The following is a 12,000-nucleotide window of genomic DNA, read 5'->3' as shown; positions in this document are numbered from 1 at the left end:
TCTGCTTTAAGTTCCCAAACTCTAATATACTAAAGAATCTGCATGGAATCTGGAGGGAAGGAAATATTTGACTTACACTGAGATGGCATGTACTTTTCTGTTCTTTTATTCTCCCATTTCCTTGATCTTTTTCATTCTTGGACTCCCCTGATTCACCATTTCCCTTTATACCTGATGCATTCTTTTGGCAGGGACCTGCCAGGACCAGTCTTTTAAGACAGGAAGTGTGTTGGGAAGGAAGTGTGCTTGCATCTGTGGGTTGCCTTGACATTTTACAAGTGGGGTGAGGTGAGGATATGGCCAAGGAAGAGTCTTACTGTTCTTGAGTGGAGACTCTTTTAAGGGAAACAAAAACTTTTAAATCTTAAGATAGGGGTCAGAGAGATAGTATAGTGGGTCAGACACTTGTCTCTCCCCAACCCCAAGTATTCCTGAGTACGGAGCCAGGAATAATTTTTAGCATAGCCAGGTGTGATCTAAAACCCAAAAATAAATAGAAAAACAAATAAATAAAATCCTAAGGCAAGTGAAAATAATAAATGCAGTACAAAAAGAGGATAGAAGAGGATAGTCAAAGAAAATCAGACATGTTTTAAACTTGTCTAATAGGTAAACCAGAGAATTAGGGTGGTGAGTGGAACATAAAAGGATTCTAAGCCTGACATCCTTTTTGCATGTTTGCTTTGGGTTCCTATGCAGAGGTAGTAAGACTTATGTTATGCTCTGCTGATGGATTGCTGCTGCTGATGTTGGAGGAAGACCATGTTTTAGTTCAGTATTGAGCCTGGGTCTTCCACTTTCAAAACATATGTTCCAGAGACTATCACTTCTGTGCCCAGAATTATTTTTTTTTTAATTTTTTTTTTTTTTGTTGTTGTTGTTTGGGATCACACCCGGCAGTGCTCAGGGGTTACTCCTGGCTCCACGCTCAGAAATCGCTCCTGGTAGGCACGGCTGACCATATGGGATGCCGGGATTTAAACCAATGACCTTCTGCATGAAAGGCAAATGCCTTACCTCCATGCTATCTCTCCAGCCCCAGAATTATTTCTTAATCCTGATTCTTAAACTATCTCAGAGATTTTCCTTAGAAAGGTATTGAAATCTTTTCATTCATAGATGAAACTACATATTCTTATTCTCCCTAATTTTCTCCTTAAGAGTTTCCACATAGGGCCCGGAGAGATAGCACAGCAGCGTTTGCCTTGCAAGCAGCCGATCCAGGGCCAAAGGTAATTGGTTCGAATCCCGGTGTCCTATATGGTCCCCCGTGCCTGCCAGGAGCTATTTCTGAGCAGACAGCCAGGAGTAACCCCCGAGCACTGCCAGGTGTGGCCAGGTGTGGCCCAAAAACCAAAAAAAAAAAAAAAAAAAAAAAGAGTTCCCACATAAAGTAGGGAAAGCATTAAATTATTATTTAAAAAAAAGCAAAGTTATTAGGTCCCTAATTTGTTAAAAAAAAAAATGATCTAAGAGCAGATTTGTAGAAGAGCTGCAGAAGTCATGGTAGGGGAGTGTACTCAACATGTCCCTCTCCTCTCCAGGCCTATTGTCCTTCCAAGTTTCCACTTGTTCACCAACCCAGAAGCAAAGACTTTGTGTTCTTGTAGTTTGTACCTGAAGGCAAATAGGAAGCAGACTGATGACCAGACCCATGAGAGAGTCCCTTGGGGACCCATATCTTCACTTTTCAGTCTCCACTTAGCAATGCCAGTCAGTACTAATGCTTTGATATGATTAAGGATAAAAGGAAAAAAGTTGCAGGCTGCAACTTGAAAAATAATCTACCTGTTTCAAGAGGCTCTCAATAAGGAAGACTTTTCACATTGATAAAATGTAGAAACATGCCACTTTTCACAGCTCACCAGAGACAGAAAATTAACTCCAGTATAAGCCCTCATTCACAGAAGTTTCATTCATAAGCCCTCATTCATGTATAAAATAAATCCCAGAGATGTGAGAGATCACCCTTGGCACTGTATTTCCAACCCCACATAGACAGGTCTGAAGAAGTAGGGTAGTTGGCTAAGAATTAATAGATAAAGACAGTCAGAAGAGAGTCATGGAGTCAGTTTGCTTCTCTCCTCGTGTTCCTCTGCTTGAGCCTGCCAAAGCCAAACTTCTCTTTCTTTATTCTCAGTACTAATTCAACTGGGTAGGGGAGGATGGAATAAGATCCAAGTGGATTTTTACATATCAAAGGGCTAGGTGAAAAGGAAAGAGGAAATTGGGGGAACACCTTTGTTTTGGGTTAATAGCTGAGTGCCATCTTACATTCATGGAAGGTCCTTCTATTCTCAGAAGTTTCACCAACTCTTAGGTTCAACATACTTTATTTGCACTTCCAACACATATACATTTGTCCCTTCACCCACTATCCTTTATATGAAAACAGAAAGGTTTTCTTTCAAAATACCTTCAAAATTTAATTAGATGCAAAGTTTGACTTAATTGACAACATGAACTCATTTACTGCCTACTTATGCTTTATATTTGCTACATGGCATCACACATTTTACTTATTTATATGTAGAAATAACAATATGTTTTATTAGGAATACCATCTCAGCCAACTACCCTTAGTTGTATTTAGTACATGTCACATACACACATGAACACATATTGTTTTATAAACTTTTTTTGGGGGGGGGCCACACCTAGCGGTGCTCAGGGGTACTCAGGGGTTACTCCTGGCTGTCTGCTCAGAAATAGCTCCTGGCAGGCACGGGGGACCATATGGGACACCAGGATTTGAACCAACCACCTTTGGTCCTAGCTCGGCTGCTTGCAAGGCAAACGCCGCTGTGCTATCTCTCCAGGCCCATGTTTTATAAACTTTTAAAAGTTCCAAGTTTCAATGGGTTGGACCCCAGAGCTTCAGTTAAGAGATGGATCTCGGGCCGGAGAGATAGCACAGCGGTATTGTGTTTGCCTTACAAGCAGCTGACAAGCTACAGTGGTTTGAATCCTGGCATCCCCATGCCTGCCAGGAGCAATTTCTGAGCACACAGTCAGGAGTAACCCCTGAGTGCCACTGGATGTGGCTTCCTCCCAAAATAAAGAGAGATCATGGATCTATAGGTTCTATTTAATTAACCCTACTTCATTAAGGAAACAATACATGGGCCGGAGTGAAACTCAGTGGCTTAGAATACCTGTCTTGAAAGCACATGATCACATCTTCAATCTTTAGTGCTGCTATATGCACTGTACATGCTGCTACAGGCAGCTGTCAAGCTCTGCTGTTTGTGATCCTTGATGATAAAAGCAGTTTCCAGTAACACCACAGACTGTGTGTAAACACTGCAGTATGATCCCCAATAAGCACCACAACTAAAAATATGTGCAAGAACCATTGCCAAGGGCTGGAGAAATAACTCAGTGGTAAGGTGTTCTGCCTTGCATGCAGAAGGACGGTGGTTCGAATCCCGGCATTCCATATGGCCCCCGAGCCTGTGGGGGGGGGTGGGCGATTTCTGAGCATAGAGTCAGGAGAAGCCCCTGAGCAATGCCTGTTGTGACTCCCCCCCTCCAAAAAAAAAAAAAGAACCATTGCCAAAAAGTGGAATTCTTGGCAAGCATTAATGTAAGCACTGCAGCAACCTCTAGAAATGTCACAACTTATGTGCCTCAATGAAAGTGTATGACTTCTAGCAAACACAACAGCCAAGATAGGGAAAACCTGGGCCAGGGAAATGAGCAGTGCAACCTGATGTGTAAACCCTGGTGAGCAGCACTGCCAGGCATGTATGAATCACACACACACACACACACACACACACAAAAGAAAGAAAAGAAAAGAAAAGAAAAGAAAAGAAAAGAAAAGAAAAGAAAAGAAAAGAAAAGAAAAGAAAAAAAGAAAAGAAAAGAAAAGAAAAGAAAAGAAAAGAAAAGAAAAGAAAAGAAAAGAAAAAAGAAAAGAGGGGCCGGGCAGTGGCGCTGGAGGTAAGGAGCCTGCCTTGCCTGCGCTAGCCTAGGACAGACCGCGGTTCGATCCCCCGGCATCCCATATGGTCCCCCAAGCCAGGAGTGACTTCTGAGCGCATAGCCAGGAGTAACCCCTGAGCGTCACCGGGTGTGGCCCAAAAACCAAAAAAAAAAAAAAAAAAAAGAAAAGAAAAGAAGAGAGCAGAGAGAGCAGAGAGGGAACATACAAACAAAACAAAACTCTTGGAGTTAAAAAAAAAAAAAAAAGGACTACTTAGGGCCAGAGAGAAAATACAGTGGGTGAGGTGTTGGAGTTGCAGGAGCCAACTCAGGTTAAATTTCTGGCATCATTTGCTGTCACCTGAGATTTTCCAGGAGTTATTCATGAAAGCAGAGCTAGGAGTATGCTTTGAGCACTGCCATTTGTGAGTTCTTCCACAAAAAAGATTACAATATATGGGGCCCGGAGAGATAGCACAGTGGCGTTTGCCTTGCAAGCAGCCGATCCAGGACCAAAGGTGGTTGGTTCAAATCCCCGGTGTCCCATATGATTCCCTGTGCCTGCCAGGAGCTATTTCTGAGCAGACAGCCAGGAGTAACCCCTGAGCATCGCCGGGTGTGGCCCAAAAACCAAAAAAAAAAAAAAAAAAAAAAGATTACAATATATGACCCTAAGTAGGTTTAATCCCTGGCATTATATATGGTTCTCTGAGCCTGCCAAGAGTGATTCCTTAGTGCAGAACCAGAAGTAACCCCTGAACATTGCCAGGTGTAGTCCCAAACCTGAAACCAATAAATATAACCCCAGGATTTTTTTCCCTAGAGATAGAAATTTAATTCATTTAAGTGGGAATTATTAGCAAGTAGAATTTTGGTACCCAATGTTCTCCATACTGCGGTATTTTTCCTTTGCATTTACATTTCAAAGACTGTTAAAAATATGTTACAATTATTTGGGAGATGACAGTTAAGTAGAATTAAATATACACAGTCTTTTTTTTATGCAGATCTCACAATCTTTAACATTAATATGACTGTGAATTGCTAATAGGCAGATAAAATAGTGTTTCTGAATTTATCTCAGCATGAAGTTCTTCCCTTACCACTACACTTTAATCATAGAATACGTTTTCACAAACTAGTGTTTGTATATTGTTCTAGGTTTTTATAACTTTTCATCTTATTCATCTAATTCATTTCTAATGAATCATAGCCTACCTTAAAGGCCATAATCTAGGTAAGGCAGTAAAATCATCTATACTCATACCCTCAAACTAATCTTAGGTGGTATGTATACTAATGAATGAAAGAACCAATTCTGGGGAATTAAATAGTTAGATATGTTAAGATCAAAGCTCTGCCACTTGAACAAGAATATTTGTGGCCATGGATAGGAAAGTTATTATTTGGGGGCCCATATGATAGTACTTGTTTTGTACATGATCAACCTGGTTTCAATTCCTGGCACCCCATATAGTCCCCTGAGCCCATCAAAAGTGATCCCTGAGCACAAAGCCAGGAATCAGCAGTGAGCATTGTTAGGTGTGGGCCCTTCTCGCCCCAAAAGTTCTTTTTTCTCAAAATAGAAGGTGAAATAAAAAAGAAAATAGCACCTATTTTATGTGATTGTTATGAGAAGAGATTAAATGGCCATAGGAGGACTTAGTTAATGCCAATTGCATTTGCTAGAGATATTGGTGAGTTCATTGCCCACAGAGAATTCTTAAGTATCTGTTTAGAATGAAAACTATATTGCAACATACAATGCCATTAGCACAGGATTTCGTTTGGGACATATAGACTAAAATATGGACATGAAGGTTTTGACAAAATGCCTGAAATTCCATTCCTCTACCAGTCACTAGATTTATATACCTAGGATTGCTATAACCTTTAAATCTAAGAGAGCAAGGACCCCACTCATTCCACAAAGGAAGTTCCCCTCTAGTGCATATTAAGAACACTTAGTCTCAATCTAAACACAGGTGTGATTTAAGACTGTTATAATAAATGGTCTTGGACATTAGTGTACATGTATGAGGTTTTCTTCTGTTCACATTCATACACTCTCCTATTACAGGTCTCTAGACCTGCACATGCTCTTTACTCTGTAAAACATCCAGTCACCTTACCTCTAGCGCCACCTCGCCAGCCCCCATCCAGTCTATACATGAAGCTCACCACAAAGAGTGATGAGTGTTGTTAGAGAAATAACTACAATGAGAACTATCATAACAATGTGAATGATTGAGGGAAGTAGAAGCCTGTCTAGAATACAGGTGTGGGTGTGGTGAGGAGGAGGGAGATTTGGGACATTGGTGGTGGGAATGTTGCACTGGTGAAGAGGGGTGTTCTTTACATGACTGAAATCATACAACTACAATCATATTTGTAATCACGGTGTTTAAATAAAGACAATTAAAAAAAATCCAGTCTATAATGCTGATATGCAGGGAGGTTACCCCTCATCTTATGAAGGTAAGAGGTGGTGCTTCAGGGCCAGAAAGACATCCTAGCAGTAGGGTGTTTGCCTTGCATAAAGCTAATCCAGGATGGACTGTGGTTTGAATCCTGGCATCCCATATGGTCCCCCAAGCCTGCCAGGAGGAACTTCTGAGAGCAGAGCCAGGAGTAACCCCTGAGTACCTCTGTGTGACCCGCACCCCTAAAAAAGAGGTGGTGGTGCTTCTATCTGCTCTAGGTCTGTTAATACCACTACTCTGCATAGTAGATAGGGGACAATCCATCAGTTTTCTCTTGCCTTTTATTAACGGGTGATGGTACACTATCTGGGTTGGAAGGACAATCATTGCTTACATAAATAAGGCTACTATTTTCTTTCTATCTGAGGGCATCTTTATTCCTTGGTGGCAACATGTGAAAGGTAGGAGTGTGGTAAGTTCATCTATGAAAGTTATCATATTCTAGGAATATAGTGATCGTGGTCAAAAGAGTTCAACTATAGTTGGAAAATGTCTTTTTGTTTTTGGGTTTTCTTTTTTTTTTTTGGTTTTTGGGCCACACCGGGCGTTGCTCAGGGGTTACTCCTGGCTGTCTGCTCAGAAATAGCTCCTGGCAGGCACAGGGGACCATATGGGACACCGGGATTCGAACCAACCACCTTTGGTTCTGGATCAGCTGCTTGCAAGGCAAACGCCGTTGTGCTATCTCTCCAGGCCCGGGTTTTCTTTTTTCTTTTGTTTAGTTTCTTTTTTTATTTTTTATATATTTATTTATTTATTGTGGCCACAACCAGTGGTGCTTGGGGCTTATCCCTAGCTCCATGCTCCCCAGATGCTCCTCCATGACCCCTAGTGGGTGAGGGGCACCATATGGTGTGCTGGGGATGGAACCCAGGGCAGCAGCAAGCAAACTAATGCCCTACCCAATGTACTATCTCTTACCTTGGAGGATTTTAAAAAGATCTTATACTATAAAATTACAAATAGAAAAATTTACATAATCAGAAAATGAGTTATTATTCTTGTTTTCTTTGTACTATAGATGGTATTTTCTGAATGTGTATTTCTCTCCCCCCTCCCCAAATTGACCCCTTAGAATCATTTATGCCCAATATGATAGTGGGGCCTCTGGAAAAGGGTCAGTTTAGGAAGCTCTCATAAATGAGATTAGTCCATTTTCTTTTTTTTTTTTTTTTGGTTTTTGGGCCACACCGTTTGGCGCTCAGGGGTTACTCCTGGCTATGTGCTCAGAAATCGCCCCTGGCTTGGGGGGACCATATGGGATGCCGGGGGATCGAACCGTGGTCCGTCCTACGCTAGCGCTTGCAAGGCAGACACCTTACCTCTAGCGCCACCTTCCCGGCCCCAGATTAGTCCATTTTCAAGAATCCCACAGAACCATCTAGCCCCATCTACCATAAAAGGACACTACGAGGGGCCGGGAAGGTGGCGCTAGAGGTAAGGTGTCTGCCTTGCAAGCGCTAGCCTAGGACGGACCGCGGTTTGATCCCCCGGTGTCCCATATGGTCCCCCCAAGCCAGGGGGGATTTCTGAGCGCATAGCCAGGAGTAACCCCTGAGCGTCAAATGGGTGTGGCCCAAAAACCAAAAAAAAAAAAAAAAGACACTACGAGGGGCTAGAGAGATAGCATGGAGGTAAGGCATTTGCCTTTCATGCAAAAGGTCATTGGTTCGAATCCTGGCATCCTATATGGTCTCCCGAGACTGCCAGGAGTGATTTCTGAGTATAGAACCAGGAGTAACCCCTGAGCACTGACGAGTGTGACCCAAAAACAAAACAAAAAAAAGGACACTATGAGACATCTCTTACAAAGGAGGGGGCCCTCACCACTGTGATCTTGGACTTCTGCCCCAGAACTATGGAAATAATTTTCTATTTTTATAAGTCCCTTGGTTTGTGTTTTTTTTTTTAATAGCAGTCAATAATAGGAGCAATTAATACATTGGATAGTAATTTTGTCTGTGCTCATTACCAACTATGTACAATAATAAAAGTATCTTTGGAAACCTGATTTTACGAGCAACACATGGATGAATCAGAGTCATGAGTCATTAGAACCAGTATTAAGTACTTGGCATCAGGAAATTGCATCAGGGAGGTCAATTTTGTTTTGATCCAGACAGGCTTTGAAGAATCACACATTGTGCTTTCTTTTTGTCACGGTAAGAGAAATAAAATGATCCAAGTATGACATGTGACAAAGATCATCAAGAAATGGTTCTTAGATGTAATAGGAAGAGATTATGTCTGGATTGGACAAGAAATCTGAAAGTACCCTAACAAATAAGCAAATATCTAAAGAATTTTAAATGTACTAAGAATTCTAAATTACATCAATCTGAATCATTTTACTCAGTAAAGCCTATGAATTTTACTGTATATTTAAAAATTGGGGGCCTAAATTGGGATGTGGTTCAGGGGTAGAGAACATGGCTGGCTTGTGTGAAGTTGTGGATTTGATTCCATTATCATTCCACATCTCCATGTGTGATTCCATGCACCACACCCTCATCAGCATAATCAAACAATCAAACACAGAACAAAATTGTTGATATAGAAAAGTGCCTGCTTTTTCCCCTTATTATATCCAAAACTACATATACCATAGAGGCAAGTCTACATAGTTAGTTATATTTGGGTAATCTCATGTGGCATGTCTTTTGGGGTTCTTTTAAAAAATTTTATTACTCTATTTAAACTCTATGGTCTACATAGTTTCTCTTAATACATTTTCTGCTTTCTATGTTCCAACACCAATCCTACCACCAGTTTAAAATTTTCCTCCATCATTATTCTTGGATTTCCACCCACCGAAAAGCATGCCCCCTAGGCAGGCACAAAATAATTTGCCTTTTATTGCTTTTTAGCAATTAACTGGTAAGGACATTATTGGAAAAAATTACAGCAAAAGAAAATTTGTGAAAAATGTATATCTTGGGGCCGGCGAAGTGGCGCTAGAGGTAAGGTGTCTGCCTTGCAAGCATTAACCAAGGAAGGACCGTGGTTAGATCTCCTGGCGTCCCATATGGTCCCCTCAAGCCAGGAGCAATTTCTGAGCGCTTAGCCAGGAGTAACCCCTGAGCATTAAACGGGTGTGGCTGGAAAAACCAAAAACAAACAAAAAAAACCAAAAAAACGAGAAATGTATATCTTGCAATGAGTTCATTAAGTCATTGTCTGAAGGTTTACTAAACTGTTGATAATTTGATTAGTTGATTGTTCTGTTATTGAATTTGGTTGTTAACCTTAGGTGGTTTCTATGCTACTTGGACATCTAATTTGGTGTGTTTCTGTTGCAATACTGCCCTCGATGGGGTTGACTGATGGAGGGATGGAGGATGAGTGCTTTCTCCTCCACTCAGACCACACGTCTGTTACCCTGTTCAGCCAGCGGTTCTGAGGTTAATGCGGTGGGAAGAAAGCTAACAGGCAGTCAAGATTCTGAACAAAACAGCTTTTATTCCGTGGAAGAGGAAGAAGCCAAAAGGCCCCAGAATCAGTCCCAGGAAGAAAGCCCTTGCCTTCTACAGACCCTTACTTTTATACCCCAGAATCAGGTACCACCCAATGGTGGGAGCAGAATCAGGTACCACCCTAGGGTGGGAGCAGAATACCAGGTCACAGCCTAGGGTAGGGCACAATCACCCATCAGGGTAGGGTCAGTAACATAATAATTTCATTGAAATGTTTACATACACAATATGTTCCTACTGGAAAAATTGAAATATTTGGAGGCATCACAGTCAAAGAATTCCAAAATATGTGGCTGTTATGGTGGCAGCTGTGGGGCATGACTGTAGCTGCCAGGGCTTCAAGAAGTATGAAAAGGTGTGTGTGTGTGGGGGGGGGGCCGGAAGCTGCATACATTCACTCTGAAAAAAACCTGGACATTCCAAATACAAGCATATCTGGAGTTTTGGTCAGTGAAGCATCTCTGCAGAGATCAACAATAAAGTGTTAAGATTGGACAATTGGTATGAAGGTATGAAAACTATTCTGGGTTGCGGGTGCAAGTGCCAAAGCTTTGGCAGGGCAGGGCCCTGTCCTTCCTCCTGAGAGTACCCCACTCTTCAGCTGTAAGACAAGTGTACCTATGATTTTTCATAGCTTGATTTACATCTTTTTGTTTTGTTTTGCTTTTGGGTCACACTCTGCAGCACTCAGGGGTTCCTCCTGGCTCTACACTCAGAAATCGCTCCTGGCAGGCTTGGGGTAGGGGTGGGAGAACCATATAGGATGCCGGGATTCAAACCACCAACCTTCTGCATGCTAGGCAAACACCTTACCTCCATGCTATCTTTCTGGCCCCCGATTTACATCTATTTTGACAATAAATGAGTCTATGAAGCTGGCTGATGAATGGACATGGCAGCAGCTGAGGGGCATTGCTCCCTCTTGGTGTTTTTTGACATGGATTCTCCTCATCTAATCTCTCTAAAATAAATTCTCATGAGCCAGATCAGTAACACGGCGAACAGAATACATGTCTTGCATGTGGCCGGCCTGGTTTGATCCCCAGCTTTCCAAATCATCCTCTAAGCACCACCACAAGTGATTCCTGAGCATAGAGCCAAGACGACCCCCTAATTTTACAGTTAAAACATATGTTTAGGCCTATATTTGCTGTATAAGACAGAATGTTCCTGTGCTGCAACTGTATGTACCACAGTGAGCCAATCACAACAAGCAAAGGTTCGAAGGTTATACTGTTAACAGACTTCCTCTCCAACTCTGGCCAATCTGAGCAGACTTTTTACAGTGTAGATTCAGGTCCAGAACATTGTCTAATTTGCATGCTTAAAAAGCCTGCTTGGATTGGCTGAGTTAGAGAGGCGATCTGAGCAGCCTGGCAGTGATTGGTGCAGGATCGAGTTGGAAAATTCGTTTTGTGGCAATATTCAGACAATTTTCGTTTAGCGGCATATTGAAACATGTTTCGGGATATATTCTGCGTATAAGACGACCCCCGATTTTCGGTTGACTTTTTTTGTTTCAAAAGTCGTCTTATATGCCAGAAAATACGGTAAACTCCAAGCACCACCAATATGAGCCATACACAAAGAAAACACCAAAATAAAATAACTCTCTTGTCCTCTTCATCTTCTTCCTCAGGCAGGAAAGTTGTATGATCTGTCAGAAACTCATTCCTAGGTGAGGTTCTGGATCAAGAGCAGGTTGGGGCAACAATGCTTCTTCTAGTCAGAGACTTGGGGAAGGGGTGTTTGGAGTGAGGTGGGACAGAATGGGTGGAGTAGAAAGAAGAAAGAGACTCATTCCTGGTGATGTAAAAAAAAAAAAAGGACTCAGGGACAGAATTATTGTTGTTTCTTTTTACAGAACTATTTTGATTTAGCTGTGATTATTGATGTTTATGCCTCTGTACTCTGTATTCTACCTTTTCCTTTTCTTGTCTGTAGATTGAACTCAGATTTCAGAAAGAATTCCAATCACAGAGGTGCCACGTCTGGGAGAGACAGGGACTGATTCTTTATTAGAATTAGCATTTAAAAACCAGATCAGATTTACGGGATGATTGAAGTGCAGTAGAAGTTGGCTGTATTCAAGCTAAACATGAGAAGCATGCTTATGT

Source organism: Suncus etruscus, chromosome 2 (assembly GCF_024139225.1).
Source record: "Suncus etruscus isolate mSunEtr1 chromosome 2, mSunEtr1.pri.cur, whole genome shotgun sequence".
Classification (NCBI taxonomy): domain Eukaryota; kingdom Metazoa; phylum Chordata; class Mammalia; order Eulipotyphla; family Soricidae; genus Suncus; species Suncus etruscus.
Note: the sequence above shows the minus strand (reverse complement) of the source record.